Genomic DNA, 18,616 nt, shown 5'->3' on the forward strand with positions numbered 1-18,616 from the left:
ACTAACTAGAAACAACGGCTAATATAGGCCCAATAGGTCCAATGACCGATGCACACGACTTCCCGTAATACAGCATCGGCCATTGTCAACATGCAATTGAGCGCCCTTCTTCGCGCGAGACGAAGATAAGCGATGAGTACGTGTCCCAGCTACACATGGAGATCGCCAGCCGTTTCCGTATTTAGCAAATCAACTTATCAAATTGTATGGAAAGCTCCTTCATCTGGAAAACCTCCTTGCCTGGACAGAGCTCAGGCGAGTTTTATCCAGACGACAAACTATTCAACGTTTTTATGCGTTAGTCATGGCAGCATATGAGGAAGCTGTGTGCATCATAAAATATAAATGAATCCTAGGAGTCACAATCGTGAACAGTTGCGAGTATTATTCCTCAAAAAGGCTGCGCTCGGTCCTACTAAGCCTTTGGGTAATATTTTTGAAAGGTCTCTCGAGGAAGGCAAATTTTAATGATATTCAGTGAAGCTCCGAACATTCCCGTACATAAAAACAGAAAACGCAGTGATTCATCCAAAAAAATGACCGGCCTCACTTGTAGCGGAAGTAGCTTGCGAATTCACCACAAGGAATGGCTTGCAGGGTTATCATCCGGAACCTAGAAAGGCAGAAGCTCATATGGTCACAACCATACGTCTGCAAAAAGGGGCCAGCTGTTAACCACCTTCTTCATTTTCTAAATGAAGCTGCTTATGTCGTAAATAAAAATCTTTCCATCGACATATACACAGAGTAGCGCGTCGAAAATAAGAAGTTTTTTACGCTTTGTTTCTATTCAAATCAAATAAATATTTTAACCAAGCGATCTGCATGTATTAGAAGTTTTCGAAGGTCATATTTGTCCAGCTGAACCACAACCACAGCCATTACGCCTTTACTTTGGGATCTAAATCTTTCAAATTCTGCTATTTTGGTCAAGGCCAACGAATCGACGTTGTTATGGCCAGGCTTGTTGGGCTCTCGCTAAATAACACTCTATAAGCAGTAATCCAATGGGTCTATATCTGGGCTGCTCACCACTCATATGTGCTCATTGTATAATGCGACTGTGTTGCCAAGCAGTTTACCCTGCACAAACCGGCTAGCAGGACCTTGTGCGCAACTGTGTTGGAAAATGTATGGTTTTGTGTGAGATTCTTCTATCTATAGTTGTGCGGAAGTTTTTGCAGATTATGCAGATAAACTTCTTTGTTGATACGTTCGTTTTTCTGGATGAAATATGGTGGCATCACGTCTCCTTTAACCCATACCGTACTTACAACATGAACTTTAGTTGAAAAATTTGCTTTACCTACAATAGGCACATCCTTTGGGTGTGAGCAAGCGAGCAATCATTTTCGTGTAGAGTTTTTAAGTAAGAGTTTTTAACTTAAGACCAAAAAAGCACTTGTTAGTGAAAAATCGAAAACGACCAGTCACTCAATTTTTGAGAAGATCGAGTAGCAAACGGCATCGATCAAATACCTTGTTCTCAGAAGACTAGCTCTACCTATTTTGCAATTGTCTATTTAACTGCAACACAGTTCACTGCCGATGGGGAGTGACTCCTTGTTGACGTTTCGCTTAGCGCTAACATATTGAATAATTTCTGATCTTCGCTGGGACTCCGACCACGCACTTTTGTTCGCCAAGGCGAGTTCATCGTGTTATTCCGGAAAAAAATTGACTTTCGTCTACTATCAGTAGTAGCGAATAAACGCATCTTCATTACCCTGCCAAAGTTTTCCTCTATATCCTAGGGTACGTTTGAGATCATGTCATATAAAAGCATGCTTTTGATTCTGCCCTTGGTGGAGGAATATTATTGGCAAAGCTAGCAATAAATTGGGTCTCTAACTTCTTTTCATCGACCCCATCAAATATGTATCAAAGGCACGGATGCAGCGTTTTCTCGATGACTTTGTTAAGTGATCTGAAGAGATGCGATTCCTACTAGTAACTCGTGAGTGAGGTGCTTCATCTTGACACTAGAAATTACACACTTAATTAAATATGAACTAAAATGAGTCCAGTTCGCTACGATTGAAGTTGTACTAAGAGTTTCTGGGCGGCGGTCACGGATGGCGGTTATTTTGAATTCGTAGTACATGGCCTTTGATATTTTGTTGGACTGCCAAAGCAGTCAGTTTAAGGTCTTCATCCGTCAACCTTGTAAATTAAGCATTCCGACGCTACAACTGATTCCTAACATATTAAATACAAACAAATTTCGCATCAGTTTTATTTTCTTAGCCAGTATATGTAACTATTTTCTCCGAAATCTATTTTTCATGACTTCGTCTATGATTTCAGATCCTCACTTCATCTCCTCAAACCACGTCGGTGACTTTTTTGGTTTGTGAGAAGATTTACAAAGGTTTGCACCGTTTGTTTGCATGTTGCCCGCGTGTGGGCCAACGACAAAAGTCATTGCGGCAATATTCTGCGATTCAGCTAATTTATAAAGGTACGCCTCATCTGTTCGAAGTCCAGACGAAACACCGTTTAAATTAACGAACTCCGACCAACTTTTTCGATGAAGGGATTTATAAGTGGCGCTAACTTCATTCCTAGCTTAGCTCTTTGTGCGATTCAGCTGGAAAATATGTGCAAAAAAATGTGTTTGGGACACGATTTTTTGCCGAAGTCTAAACTCGCTGGGTCCTATAGGCGGGCGAATTGTTGTCGGTTGAAATCTAAATTATCATTACACCAGCGTCGCTGTCGATGAAGAGCATAATATAGTTTTTGTCGGAATTCTCAGTGTTGACAACGCTGCTCCGTACGCCAAAGCCATAGCGCCATATCGATCCGTGTTCATTGAAGCTTGCTAAACTTGACGATGAACCATGCAAGTCTTCGCCAACAAACAGATCATAGTATCGAAGTATTCGTAAAGAAGCGAAAGCATAAAAATAAATAGGTACTAATGAAAAACAACGAAGCCATGGAAACTTCATCGTTTTAGAGTCACAGAGCTTAAAAATTGTTACGACCTTAGCCATCCGTATTGTCCATGAAACATCGATGAAGGTCTATAAACGCGCAACGCCAAAGGTGAAAGTTGTGGAGGTCGCCGTATGTAAAGCTAGAAATGAAAGAATTAGACAAGAAACATTCAAAACTGTTTTTCTTCTAAATTTTCTTTACTTAATGTAAATAGTCAATAAAGTACTTCTTGAAGGAATGGACGATAAAACAAACTTTCAATATCCACTCTTTTTTGCTGTGAGTGTTTTTTTTTTTGTAACGTTTGCTAATGAGCATCTGAGGCCGACGGCCACACTCAAACCATGCTTCGTCCGAGCCTCCTGAAGATTCCTAGTTTTCATTGTTTGCAAGTTCCGATAGGCTAAAATGCTGGTTTGGTTCATTGCCACAAGCGTGTTGATTGTCGGCTTTATTAGCGGCTATCTAAAATATTAGAAGTAATGGCGTTAATCTGGAATGATCTTCAAGCTAATCAAACATTTGTCATTTACGACAATGCTTTATTTAGATTATTAAAATGCTTCAATTCAATATGACTAGATGCGCAAAGTAAAACGTTTACATGACCTTTGCTCAGACTCTAAAGCTGAAAGCTCCTAAGAAGGCATGTCCTGTCTCTCACTATAATAGGAAATAAAGTTTATAATTGTAGAAGATTATAAGTATATCTGTTTTGTTTTACGTGAAATTACTACCGTCGTTTAGAACATTCGGGTGTATTTCTTGCAAAAGTAGAATTATCGAAAGCGAAAAATCCATAATAATGCACCTTACGTAACGAATCCGTGGAGTATAGAAGATACTGCATCTATCAACAGCTTCGACAAAGTTCACCGTAAGAGGTATTCGTTTGATATTTTTAAGACTTTGTAGATTTTTAGACGACTCTTACCAATATCGGCTGATATCTAACTGTGTCTTTAGGAAGAGGGATCAGCAATATCATAGGAAGTCAATAGTAGTATTGACAAAGTCTTCTCAAAGCTTTGTAGCAGCTTGCTTTTCGTTTGGTACCCCGCCGTTTGCTGGTCGGTTAAGCCACGACCCAGCAACACCACAGAGCCACCGAGCTTATCCTACTCTCGACCGGTGAGATCCTTATCTTTGGCAGGATCCACAGCGATTGTTAAGATGAGGTCGCCTCGATAGAATCAATGAAGGGTCAACGGGATCACGCGAGCCGACGATCACGCATCATCTGCTAACGGATTGCCCTATTGTTTGGGAAGGGGTTAGAAGCAGAAGGGGGCCAACTCCTAAAAAAAAACTCCTCCTACTGAACTAGCCTAGTATTATGGGACTCGCAAGCTGCGCACGGTTGCACAAATAATATAAGATGCGAAATCGATTGAATCTAAAAGTTCGTGTGAGGGGCGACCGGGTTTAGTCGGCTTAACTCTCAAAATGCATTCTGCTCAGGCTTTATTTATTGTCCTGTATTATGAGCGGTAAATCTTAACTGCCGTGCGCGTAGGACATGCTTGGTATTTGCACTTAGTTTCTCTAGGTTTGATCCCAAAGAACTGTCAAGTTCCGATTAAATACTAAGGTAAACGTCTATTCTTACCCTCCATGTAGCTTGGCACTTGTGCTTGTTGTATTAAAACATATAAGTTGGTTTTTCTACGATATTAAATATGTTATGAAGAAGCACCACTGTCGATATTCTATCATTTTATAGACGAGGCACAGATTTGAAAAATTAGCAGTGGTTTGGCGATAAGCATGATATAGCAATAACATAACCAGCTATTTGTTTATCTATCATTCTTGTACAGAAAACTCTCAATCAGATTTTTTTACTCTTTGCTGTTTAGGTTAGATTCCTTCATAATAAACCGAATTTCTTATCCTCTCAAAAATCACTAAATCATACCACAAGATATTCCATATGAAAGTGTAAAATAGAATTAAAAATAAAACAAAATGGTAGCCATCTGTAAGAAATGTAGAAAAATGTATTAACTGGTTGTGGAAATTCAAAGACTAATTAGACCCTCGTTATCATTGTCAGAACAAGTTGAAGTACGTTGGTATTATTTGTCTATTTATTACATAACTTTTTTCAATTATTAATTAGCTTAGCGATTCCATAGTTCTGTATAATTTCTAAGTTACAGTAAGTACAAAAAACAACAGTGAGTTTAAATATGCCTAAAGGTGAAAGACAAAAACAACCACAAACAGTAAATATCACAAAGGTTTTACAAATGGTAATTTAAATTTTGAACATATATATACATAATAAGATCGAGGTATATATACCTCGGCCTTAATAAATTGTCTTATAAAGCTATTATTTTTTGTTATCTACTCGATTTTTCTTAGTTTTGGTAATCGGCCGCTGATCATTAACGTCGCTAAGTCATTGGGCGGGTTTGATTTTCTTTTTGTTTCTGAAGTGTCCTCTCAAGTGAAGCAGCCCCCCCCCCCCGCCGGTCAGAATTTATGCAGATCTGAGAAGCTACTCTTCGAGCGTCTTCTTTGATTCATTCGCTTCCTACGGATTTACAAGTCAGCTGCAACGGCACCCGCAAACGACTCGAGCTAGTCATAGACGTCCACGCGGTCGATAACAAAGCTGTAAGCCATAAGGACAAAGACATTTATATACTCACATTACTGCTTAAGGATACTCCACAGTTCGAGGAGTTGTGCCAACGAAGCGGTGATATGTAAAAAAAATGAGATGGCTCGCTTGGACTTCACAGCAATCTAATAATAAACGGCACATTGTCTGGAACAGACCTTAAAAAAATGCATTTTCGGCATGGGTTATCAGTGATAACAACGACAGCTGTAAAAAGCGATAGAGCTGAAATGTTTGAGTGATGGGTGGAAGTTGCTACAACTTCCCTAATAAGTTGATGCGAAGTACGGATAGGATGGTTTAGAGTATTTCGTAGATATTCATTTAATAATTACATCTGCTATAAGCTCTGCAAAAAGAGAAGCGGATTATTAACAGACAATCGTTAACAAAATTGACATAGTGCAATGGCTAAACGTTTGCCTGCCACACCCAGGGACACGTAATCGTCTAGGTTTGGGCTGGGGATATATATACTGTTTCTTGCTGGAGGAGCTCAGTCGCCCAGAGCCTAACGGTTTAAGTACCCGGCGTAAAATTCGAAACATTTAATTCTTGACATCATTGTATAAAATTGCTGTTCTATTTACTAGCTAGAAACTGATATAGCAATGATAGCTTACAAATGTGGTAAATTACAAGTTATAAGTCTTCTACGAGTATAAGACGAAGTGATTAATCTCCTTTATGACAAAACTTTCGGCTGTTCGAGCCACGCCCGATAATTCAACTGTTTTACAGGGAAATAATAAAAAAAATAACAACAAACTCCGTCTATAAACAGAGGCGATTTCGGTAAAATCATGACCCCACCACCAGACCTCAGCGCGTGGGGGTATCTTCGTCTGGCGCTACTCCGTAATGCAAAAGCCGCCAGTTGTCGTATAGGGGCGAGTTTGGCACCGTGCGTCTGCTAATGAAAACTGTCTGATATTTGCGCGGCGCCAGCGGCATTCTACGTTTCCAATTTATTTTTCCATTTCGAACAACTTCAAAGTAGAACCATCGCAGCTATATTTAAAGGAAGGACCAGCGACGTATCAGTACCGAGAAACGATAAGCAAACCAACGATGAGATAAACTTAATGTGGATAGAAAACTTGGGACGGGTAACTTCTCGGCTTAGCAATTCAACTTCGAATTGGACCATGAAGAAACAATGACAAACATCTAAAAGCCGCGGGATCTGAAGGCTGATATCCATTGTTATACTGGGTCGTTTGCTGACGCTGTGGCGCTGTTGGTGATGTTGTTGTTTTAACGAAAATTCAGACATCTTTTCCCGGATGAAATTACGATCTCGAGACGACCAAGAGATCAAAGGACCACACCTTGCAGTTTTCCCGCCTACTATAATAGTCTAGTGGTCGAAACAGCGGTAAAGCAAAAATATATCTGATTAGTATAAGCTCTAATCTATTAACTATTAACCCATAGTGTAGCATCTAGGCTATTTAGCATAGGCCCGGGTTTGATTTCAAATTGTAAGGATGCGCTTACGAATTTGATATAGGTATGTACAACCACAAACCGCCCAGTGGTTGAGAGTGTGGTGGAGGTGTAAAGAAATTTCAAAGCTGGATACGAATGAAGTAACATTAATAATATTGCATGAATGTAGAGTTTTTAAAAGGAAACATCTGTTGCGTAGTAGACGCCAACTCTATACCAAGATGCGTAAGGGCATGACAATAGCTATTATATCCTTACATTGTAAAAAGGCTCCTTATTGCAAGCTATTAAAAATTGCCTACCAGAACGGTACCGCTAATTCATAGATTTTTATTCAAGCTAAAATCTATTTCCGGTTGTTTCATATTCGCCCTCTCGTTTTTGTTGACTCGGTGGGCAAACCTGCATTCATTTAATCCTACCCCTTGCCCACAGGAACAGTTCAAACGGGTTAAGGGAGTGACACTATACAAACTGTTGTCTCTCTGTTAGAACGGGCCGCTACGTCTCATCCACTGGCTCACGCACGTAGGTCTACTCATATAGCTACGGAATTCCTTAAGCCCTGCCATGAGTCCTCGAACTTCGTAGTTTAAGTGGCAAACAATGATACTCGAACTACTTCCAACGTGAACCTAAGTACGCTCACCATTTTTATTCCGAAGAGTAAAGCTTCTTGTGGATTTTCAGGGGCTCGTATACAGCCAGCTTGCCCTGTGTGAACCTCCCGGAAGCCAGTGCTCACAACAATGAAAGGATAAGCCGCTTTTACGAAGCTTCGAAAAAAAGGCGTCTGCGAAACAATGAACGTAGAACCGGTCGAGGGCAGGGTTCTATTTAAAATTCACTAGTTTGACAAACGTGCGTGTTTATGTAAGTTTCATAATATAGTGATATCTGACGGATAGCTACATTGTTATTCAGAGATCCGCAAGTCAGAAGCACTTCATCTTAAACCGATGGAGATAGCAAAACAAGTAGCATTCGCAGAAACTAAATTTATTTTTAGCTAAGATAATCTCAGAAATCGGGAAGATAATCCCTTATTGATATATTAAATAGTGGTATTATCGCTTATTTCAAATTGCTTTTACCCCATCAATCCAAAAATATATATATATATATATATATATATATATATATATATGCGTATGATGAGTCTAGACCGGCTACCTGCCATACTTAGTATCTAGGTTTCAAAAATGTTACAGTTGGATATTAAGTGAAACCGAATTTGATATACCTAAATGTTTTGAGTTCTAAATTCGGTACCGCTGTTAGATACGCCATCGGAAGGCTGGCTCTCAACACGAAACTGAATACTCCAGTCTCGACCGCTGCATGTCCCTAATGTAAGCAAGCAAATATTTTATCCATCAAAGACCTAGACCCAGAGCACTCACCGTGAGAGAATCAGAATGCAACATTCATATAAACATGTTTTGTAGAATCTGCTGTTCAAAGTAGCGCGCTAGAAAGTCCGACAACTTTGGCTCGGTCGTCAACCAGCCTAAGTTAGGTTAACGAATTCATATGCAAGTAGCAGAGCAACTCTGTGAGACAGTGACGCAACTCGTTTCCATTCTTCATTTATAGAATCATAAGGATTCGACTCCGCCGTGTACTTCTGACTCCCTATTTTTTTCAAAGCAATGTCATTTAGGCCGTAGGCTCAACAGGCCTCAGACTCTACGCTAGACCCACAGTTTGCTATTTCATTCTAGGCCACAATATCCTGCGGAGCGTTCATCAGCTTTGCAGACCTTCAGTACGCCCACCAAAGATCAAAGCAGTTCTGTACCCGTCATTCATTTGAAACCTTCCTCGATAACTGTCTCGCAAACCATCTAGTCCCTTGAATTGTCGTCTTAACGTCATCATAACGACGTGTCGGTCGCTGAGGGCCAACATTTCTTAGCCCGAGAGAACTGTAAACGTGTGCAACTATACATCTACAAAGACTTCGGAAAAAATTTTTGCAAAAACTTTGTAAAGTGAACTTCTGCAAAGGCTTCATCTACAGAAAAATCAGCAAGCGTTGTCGCGATACACGTATGTACTTGTACGTAAGTATATCACCGGTTAATTTCCATTCATGCAATCTTGGGGAACTAATACAAAATCGCAGCTAACCAGTCGATTAAAGCAAGGCATTTTTAGTTTAAGGGAGCATGTCTTTGCACGAGTTTAAAGCAGTCTACATAATTTTATATGAAGTCTATCAGGCTGCTTCTAGTTAAGTATAATAGACTTCGCCGTGACGAAAATATATTATAACTAATTAGAAGTAATTTCACCTCAACTTGATTTTAGGTAAATCCAAATATCCAGGATCCTGCACCGAGGTGTTTATAAAATCAGGTCAACATCAAGTTCCTCATGTTGTATCTGCGATGGCGCTATTACTTACGCGTTATCCAACGTCACGTTCATATCTGTGCTGGATATTTGTTCCTTCGAGCCCTCTCCTGTAAATGCAGAACTCAATTTGAAGTCGAAGCTTGTTTTGGTCTATTCGCGTATGCTGCATATTCCTTTCAAAGCTTTCAAAAACAATCACTCCTAACCTTGAAGTATCTCATAGAGAAAGTTGTTAGCAAATGAGGCACCTGGTTTGATCCCAGTACATCCGATATTGTCCTGAACCACTCTATTTAGGTCAACCGGCTAGTGTTTTGAAATAGGTTTTATTTCATTTAAGATCGTTCTTCAGGCACCCGGCCAGCATGTCGGCCAATAACCAGTTTTTATAAATAATTTTGTGACTAATGCCAGGCTAGACACCTAAGTAAACGTTTTGCTGTTTTGATATCGATCGTCTCTGCCCTGCCCTTGCGGTAAAATTACTTTTACCGCTTAAATTGAAATTCTGTTGTAAGTCTATGGGCATCACAGCTTTTCGTTGTTAATGTTGCTCTAATAGCTTGAGAAAGGTTTTGTTATGTTAGCGAATGGAAGGCCATACTTAAGCCTTATCCGTTCGAATCACGCAATGTTTTCGTAAACTGTGCCTCGCCCTAGTCATATAGAATACGTTCGCTACCCCGAGATGAGCAGACTTGCATCACTGTATCATCGTAGCCTGTATTGCTCAGTGTAAAAGGAGTCGAGAATTATTGACCTGGATTCGTATTGAGCCATGAGACGCCTACCGAGATTGACACTCGTTTTTTTTTTGGCGTAGCCAAAAGCAGCGTAAAACCTTTTCCAAGAAAAAAAAAAGCAGACGATCGTCTTACGTTCTCTATCAGCCAGGAATCGTTCGAGACGCCGGGCAAATTCTATGTCCCTCCGAGATGGAAGCGAAATTGCCACTTACAACGGCTAAACGGAGGAACTCGAGGCCAATCCGCTAGCCTATTTTGCGTCGGCGAAGATTCAGGAGATCTTAGTCGAGTGAACGAGCAGATTTCAATAAGCGGTGAAATTGAAACGAGATGTCGTCATCGAGGTTTACGCGTTCGTTGATTTGTCCACAAAATTTCTGTCATAAGCGTTGTCGTTTATTTGCAGTTATAGTAGATACAGCCTTTTTCAATATGGAAACTAGGCAACTGAAAAAAGCAGATATCAGAGCATTCGGGCAAAAATCATGTCCATCTAAGTTATTTGAACATTGAGAATAATTCCATTCCAAACTTTGAAAGCGTAAGTACGTTATGCTAGATGAAGTTACATTTATTCTGCTGATAAAATGCATCTTAGGAGATCCTTGACCCAAGGCCAAGAAAGAGGATGATTGTGGGACAATATAAAGACAAAATAAAGGATATGAATTAGGCATGATTCCTTTAGTGAGTCCGTTCAGTCCAGGCAGAAATTTGCTCAGATCTTACTTAGCCTGTTCTTTTGGGACATATTTGTTGCCTTCTGAATACTTATTATACAAAGTCGAGTAATTTTCATCTGGTTCATAGAAGGCTCAAATTGAATGGCTGTCGCTAGTCCCTTGCTTATGAAGTTATACAAGCTAGCTAAATAAAAACACCAATGCGAGTCCACATGCAGAATTCGGCTTGCCGGAAATATTCTCGGGTTGTATGCAGCGTAAAGTATCCCCTTTAAGTTTATAGTGGAAGTTTCAGATGCATGTAACGTTTGACCAGTTGTTCCCGGCCGGCTAGCCGTTGAAGGCTTTCATTTTTCAGATGAAGCGCTCAAAAGAAGAAAAGGCTCATTTTTTCTATGGGGGTTTTCGTCAACCACTTCTTCTTGGTTCATGCATGTGAGCGACATGTTTGGCTTAATCCTGTCGACGATGTTACACCATAAAGTATACCTAAAGAATCGCCTAAATCGACAAAAAAAAGCGATAACAGGAGAAATCGAGAACGAGCGAAATACCCATACAGTTTTAGGACCGCTGCTTGTTGGATAGGTCGCTATCGATATGTGTGTGTGTGGCAGGGGGGGAGGGGGGACTGAGAGAGGAAGCCGAAAAATATATTAAATGACAAAGGTTTGGCAAAAAATTATGACGACAAAGAGGGCAAGCGGGCTTAAATATCTGATGGTAGCCAACAAGGGTGATGTTGCTGCAGGCGGAAAGGTAATTAGGCGAATTGGACACAAAGATCTTCTAGGAACAAGGCGATCTTCGGAAAGTCCATAAGCTCGACAGTGGGATAGCTAGATATTGTTGCATATATTTTGCCTGGCCAATTACTATTTCTGGCGAAAAGGCGAACCGAGGGACAGGTTATAAGATTCGTCCCTTTAAGAAAACTGTTCTTAGAATCGGATTTTTACGGACTCAAAGGTGACGCGCGAACGGGAACAACTTTCTGTCGTCGATTCCAAATACTACGGCAGTCAAAACAGTAAAATAGGGGTCGATTGATTCTTGGTCAGCAGTAACAGCAAATTCAAGCTAGGGAGCCAAAGAGAGGAAAGCGTCTAACGTGCGAACCGTGAACACGGCCACAGGGGAAGCAAATCAGCGTCAAAGGTTGTCAGGATCTCTAAAACGCTTAAGGTGAGGGGCCTTTCGCAACAATCTTCGGTCTTTCGAAAGCTTAGGTAAGCTGAGGGCCACTGGTGTCACCTTTACAGGCGCGTCAGGACCGCCGTGTATTACTGCTCGACTGATTGCAATCTCGAAGACCATTCGCCGCCGAGCCCTATTACTTAGCAAGCGGCAACTTTTACGAAAGTCGCAGGAGAACTTGACAAAGTCTTCCCCATACTGCCTCTGGCTTCTCTAAATGCGGCAGTTCTCTCTATATCTATAGAGGGGTATCTATTTGGGGGTATCCGTTCCCCTTTTCTTCTTTTTGATTATGGGTTCATAAGGCAAAGACTAGATAACTGAAACAACAGTTTCTCGAGCTTGTAGGAAGTTCCATATATACCCCCGGTACACCAAATGAATCAGGCATATTTCACTGGTTTTGTATAAAATTGCTGAAACAGGCCGATTCTTGTCGTGAGCACATTAGGATTACGCATAGAGTTGCATAAAGCATAGGAAAACGTACAAGCCTTCGTGGACGCATGACCTAGTCAGATGTTAATAAATTCTTGGATTTAATCATAGCCACATGCGCCTCTAACGAATTGCTTGTTCCCTAAAGGTGGTTCATCATTGTTGTAAGGTAACACAGTGGCGTCCGATGATGAAGAAAACGCGGGACTTGGTGCACACCCACTAAGTTTGTGCTTCAGTACACAAAGCCACCATTGGAAGGTTGTGTTTTGCCGTTAAGTAAGGCAAAATATAGACAACTATGCTATGATCGAAGGTGCTCTCTCTCTCTCTCTCTCTCTCTCTCTCTCTCTCTCTCTCTGTCTGTTAAGAGGAAGGGTGACAGGGGCCATTGCTTGGCTTCATGCGCATTCGACATGCAGTGCCACACCTGTTTGAATCACTAGCGCCCTCCATCTCCTCTATGGAGAAAAAAACTCTATGATCTAGCCAAATAGCATCAGATGGAATATCATGTATGGAATGCTTGTAGCACATGCTGGTGGTAATAACAGTCCTTGATATAGAAAACCAGCTAGTTGCACAGACAACGTCTATGCAAAAAATCTCTCACACATAAGAACACATTAAGTTGTTTCCCAAACAAAGGCTTAACTTTCAAGACTGGCAATATTAATCTTCAGTAGAGGATTAAAAAATAACATGCATTTACCGATGGGACGAGGTAGATCGTATGTTGGAGGATACAGTGTTATTTTTATGAGTTCGATGAGAAATTTAACGAATCTAAATAAAGACATAAAACCTGCATTGGTGATGACTATGTTTTAATCCTGTACTGCGAAATATCTTCGTCTATTTTACTCTGCTTACAGCCTGTTTTCCTTTCGCATAGGTTGAACCTTGAACAATAAGAGGAGACGATAGAGAAAAGAGCCAATCCACCTTCTTGGCTTTGTTGGGCCAAAAAACAAAATCTTCTCTCTATTACTATTCTCTGATGTTATTTTCAGAAAAGTTTGATACAAACAAACAAAACTGAGCCGAGTATGAAGGTTAAAATTGGAAATCAAGATCTCAAATGAGGAAACTTGTAAACAAGGGACATCGACCGAGCTAATTATTGTCACGAATATCATAAAACTTTATTAAAAAGGCCAAGATTCGAAGGACGACTTAATCTCTACAAATCAATTTTTTCTTGTGGTTCTTCTGAACTTTACCACTGGTGGCAGCCGCTCGAATTACGGGACATGTGAATGGAAAACAGGTGGATTCGGATTCTGCTCTCTGAAGCATATGATTTTGTCTCGTCATAATTCCTCCTAGCGTATCGAAAAACCGCCTCCCCGCAGTTTCCGCTTGTGGGTTGTCTCTACGACTGGCGAATACCTATAATATTGAATTTTAGAGTGAGAAATAGCGTATAACGGCATGCTATTGTTAACTATTCTATACTGAAAACATTAGAAGCTGTTTTACCTGTTACGGAATTCTAAATGGGCTCACTCTCGCATTCGTTTATGCAACGAGCCGGCTTTACCCTTTACATGTCATTGTTTAGGTTAAATCAATCACGCTCAAATACGCTCAGATCAAACAGTCAGGCAACGGCCTTGTATTGAAATCCTCGGAATTGTTGGCAATTATAAAAATAACCACTATCAGACCCTGGAATTACAGTAGCAACATTATGCAGTGGTACATAGAATGTGAAAGAGTTTCAGTTTTGCCAGCTAAAAATAGAGATTCGTATTTGTGAGCCTTGTGTTAAACTAAAGAGCCAATTGCAAATGCATTAGGCAAAACATAATGCTACCTTACCGATAGCTATAGATATAGAATAACATACAATACTGTTGTTATACAAAAAAAAATAGATGTATTCTGCTTTGGGAGAACGCTATCCGTGTAAAATGGTGCTCATCGCTTTCGTTTTGGGTTTTTTTCCAGGCTTATAATGAAACAATTTGCGGTTTTCACCATTTCTGCTTGGAGTTTTATTGTCTCCTTAATATGAGATTTTAGCTGAGTCACAGTCAAAACGAATGTTTTTCCTGCTTTTCTTTAATTCAATGTTAAATCAGAAATTTCATAAATTAATTCATAATGTATCATAGCATGTACATATATATACTATAGAAATACCGCGGCAAGCTACAATGTCGTTGTCAACCAGTCTGCCCACACCTGTGACCTAAATTCTTTTGATAATCAGCAAGATTTTTAACAAAATCTTTAAGTTAAACCATTCACGCATTCGAAATGGCTGCTCACGTCATTAGCCAAAAGCGACAAAAAAACACACAAGGACCACATCCGACATGCTCGTACGTACTATGCGCCATGCGTTCCCGCCTTAGAGTCTTCCGAAAAGCAGAAAGTCGAGAAAGAATGTCAGTTGAAACAGATGCACTAAATTTCTTTGTGCCGGACGCTGTGATTTCGAATGAGTCACCTGGTCAGTCTGGGGCCGGAGTCGAAGAATTATTGAAGAGGGCGTCCTCTAAGGGCTAAGACAAGCGCCAATACACATCAAGTCTGGGTATTCCAGCTAGGGTTGTTTGGTTCGTCAGCTCGTTGGCTGGTGCGCAAAGGTGTTGGTAGAGGCTGTGTATTATGGTGGCTCGTGCACTGCTTCTCATTGGGGAACTAGGTTTTAGGGGAGAATTCATAGGGAAGTCAAACTGGGAAGGGGAAACCAGTGCGTGCTGGTCGACATTAAAGTGGAGTACCACGATAGCGCAGAAAAAGGGAAACACATTTATTTCAAAGCCGCCATCACCACCACTACCTTCGTCGTCAGTAGCAGCAGTAGTCAGCACTCCGCTGCTGAAATCTGGGTGGATGACGCTTGAAGTCTAACTAAGGCCCGCCAACCCAACGCGTACGCCAACAACCGAGTTCGAACTGTGTAGGCCCTTACTGATACGGTAAAGCGAGGGGTCGAGGCACGTGTGGCCGTCGCAAACCATTGAGACAGAGGCAGCACCGCCGTTGCTATAGTAAAGACAGACATTTGCGCACCTGGTTAGGACTCGCGGGCAGCGGTTTCGCAACTCAAAGAATAGAGACGTGTGTGGAAGCTCTCGGGGAACCCTGCCTCCACTATTCCCACCCTGCTGCCCTGTTCGCAACGCTAGCACCGTAACTCGTGGTGCTGCTGTCATGAGAGTTTTCTTGCGCTGCATCTCATCCGATCGCAGGGCCTTCCTGGGGGTCGGCTGGCGAGCCGCCTCTGCTCTAAGCTCTGTAGAGGCCCAGGTCCCGCTTCGGCCATCCGGGCTTTGCCACCTTTCTGTCGAGATTTTGCCTTCACTGATGTTGAACCTCTACTATTACAGAAGATATTAGTTGCTAACGTTTGCACCGTTTTCCTATCTGCCATCACTGGGGGATAAATGGGTCTTGGTCGGGAGTGAATGGGATCGCTGCTGGTAACGGTGGTGGGTTTGCCAATCGTCAAGACCCCACGAGCTGAGCGGTGAGGGGTCGCATTCAACGATGTTCGCCAACAGAAGCCGCAGCTGACCTGGCGCGAAGCCTTAGGCAGCAGGGCGGTAAAATTAAATTCCGATTTCAAGCTATACAGAAGAGAGCGCTTTGAGACTGTGCACCACAAATAGCCATGCCATAAGATTGATGCTGCAGAGGAAAAGAAAGGTTCCGTACGGGCCAGGGATGACCGGGCCTTTGCTGCTTCGATTTGGGGTTGAAAGGAGAAAGTATACCTGAATGATCGCCATTGTCGAATGGTTCGTCCAGTGGTCTAGCATAGGTTTAATTCGGAGCCTAAAACCGTCACCGGTCCTGTCTCAATTATATTTCAATTATAACCTTTTGCTGTTTTGTCCCTTAATTCGATTCTCTTACAACTAATGACCGGTTACAGAATGTCATAGTAGGAAGAAGGCATAGTAATCGAATAATGCAGGTGTACACGCTATGCAACATTTTCATAAACGCAACGTTCTGAATATCTATGTATATATGGTCTTTAATAATAGGTTACATACAAACAGTATTTTTTTATTTGTACGTACCCTAAGGTCACAAGAGACTGACTAAATAAGCTAAATAGAATAAACTAATAGAAACTAAATAGAATAGGAATAAACCATATTTATTACGAAATTTTTTTTCGTTTCCGTTCGTTCGTTACCAAACATAGCCTACCGCAAGCGATCTAGACACATTTCGAAGACAACCTTTTTCTATTGTCTGACAACTTTTCTATCTATTTATGTTGACTATGTACGGATCTAATTCCCACGAACGAATTTGCCCTTGGCAACACCTGCGGCAGCCGACGGCATACTCATGTATAAAGTTACAGCTGCACGGTTATGAATCAATTCGAACTTTCTCAGCCTTTTTTTAGTCTGTCGGTTGAATATCTGTGCCTTGACCGATCAGTTCATCTAAAACGACATCACTGGTAAGCTCCATAGCATCGTGCGCATTGGCATGCGTTATACGGAGTTCGTCTGCTACGAAACCAAAAAGCACTGCCCAGGCGGAACAACAGTAGAAGAAGAAAGCTACCAGAACGTCAACAAACAGACCGCTAACAAAATGAGAAGGCAACAAAAGCACGTGGGCGTTTACGCTTAGCGTGTTTGATTTAGAGTTCACACGCAGACGACACGATTTGTGGAAGGGGCGCGTCGGCGGCAGCGGCGGCCAAATCTTAGATGAGCCAGTATCAAGGTTGGACAGGCAGGAAACAGAAGCTGTTGTGATGGCTTAGATCTTTCAAAATAAGACGGAACTTCGTTAGCTCGAACTTATTAGGACTACCAAAAAAAAAATTGCAAATAAGAAAAATACCGGGTTCGTTTATTACTTGACTCTGATAATTTTTCTTATGTTGTTGCAGAGTTGCTCGTTTGCCAAACATAACTATTTTCACTCAGATTACGCATTTATCCAATGTTTGTCATTACCTCACATTTAAAAAGTATAGGAGCGGACTCAGCGATTGAGGGAACGCAGCAGTATGGTAGCTTGGTTCAAAAGACGAACAGAGCAAGATTTCAAATCGAAATTCATCCATCTACCGCTGTTATTGGACTATGGTCAACTTCTACCAGCCTTTTGAAGAGAACTTCAGTCGTGACCTGTGACTTGTGTGAAATAAAAGATACATAGATAAACAAATTGCCATATAGAAATTTTACCTTAGTTTTGGTAACTTAGGTCAAAAGAAAGAAAATATTCATATCTAACGATTATATACCTAAACCTAACAATGAATAAAAAGCTTTTATACAAATATGTACCACGACTTTTGCAGATAACTGTATTTTTTTGTGTTAATAGAGTACGTCACGACGTCACTTGCCTATATACAAATGGAATTGTGTGAAACATAAATACATATCGATTTCCTTTTACTGCTCTTTGACGATGTACAACGATATGAGAGACAATTACTATGCATATAGATTTCGGCTTATTTCGTATTAGGCACTCCTGTTGCGTCGGCTGCAGCAACGCTGCTTGACCGAATTCCGCTTCTGCCAAATTAACTCTTTCCCTTAGCGTCCCTGTCGTTCGATGTTGCCCCGCGGCTTCATACACCCTCCACGATTTCCCTCCGGTTGAAAGAACAGAGCCACAGCGGGGCCCAGAAGGCAAGATTGATGCGCCTTACTAAATTTAGCTAGACTGATGGTTGCCGACCATAATAGTACGAGAAGAAAGTCACGATCCTGGTTTGATGTGTGTCATATTGTATGTTGGCGTGTCTGTATTAGTTGATTGCTAAGTAGAAGAAAGCACCGTTGCGCCCGGCTTGATTCAGTAACTAAGATGAGATACACCTTAAGGACCTCGGTCTTGTGTTAGGCGTGTAGAGCTAGCGCAGGAATACGTCCGTTTTGCGTGAATACTAGATATTTGACTTCAGGAACAGTTAATATGGAGAAGATCGACTCGTTTTGAGGCTACTATACACAAACGTCTTGATTATGACTGTCAACTGTTTAAAATTATTTTGCTGTTTCACTAAGCACTTACTGAAATGAACGAGCAAAGTATATGTTTATAGGCGTTTAGTAATTCGAATGTGCAAATATTGTACACGCTGATACATATCTGTCACTGCACATGGCTGCCGCCCATCGAGCTAACGAAGCGGTAAGAGAGTGTGACACTCTCCA

The 18,616-nt window shown here is 41.2% G+C and overlaps 1 protein-coding gene across 1 annotated transcript in view; it reads right to left on the reverse strand.

Annotated features, from left to right (window-relative positions):
- Positions 1-5,056: 5,056 nt before the first annotated feature.
- The window catches only part of LOC111253767 (semaphorin-1A-like), a 173,998-nt gene continuing 160,438 nt past the window's right edge, over positions 5,057-18,616 (reverse strand). Inside the window, exons 16-17 of the mRNA XM_086976286.1 lie at positions 9,438-9,495; positions 5,057-5,566 (exon numbers count right to left, since the gene is read on the reverse strand). The gene's annotated coding sequence lies outside the window, so the exon portion shown is untranslated. The remainder of the gene's footprint in view (positions 5,567-9,437; positions 9,496-18,616) is intronic.

This window comes from Varroa destructor, unplaced genomic scaffold (genome assembly GCF_002443255.2).
Source record: "Varroa destructor unplaced genomic scaffold, Vdes_3.0 BEIS01000007.1, whole genome shotgun sequence".
Lineage (NCBI taxonomy): Eukaryota > Metazoa > Arthropoda > Arachnida > Mesostigmata > Varroidae > Varroa > Varroa destructor.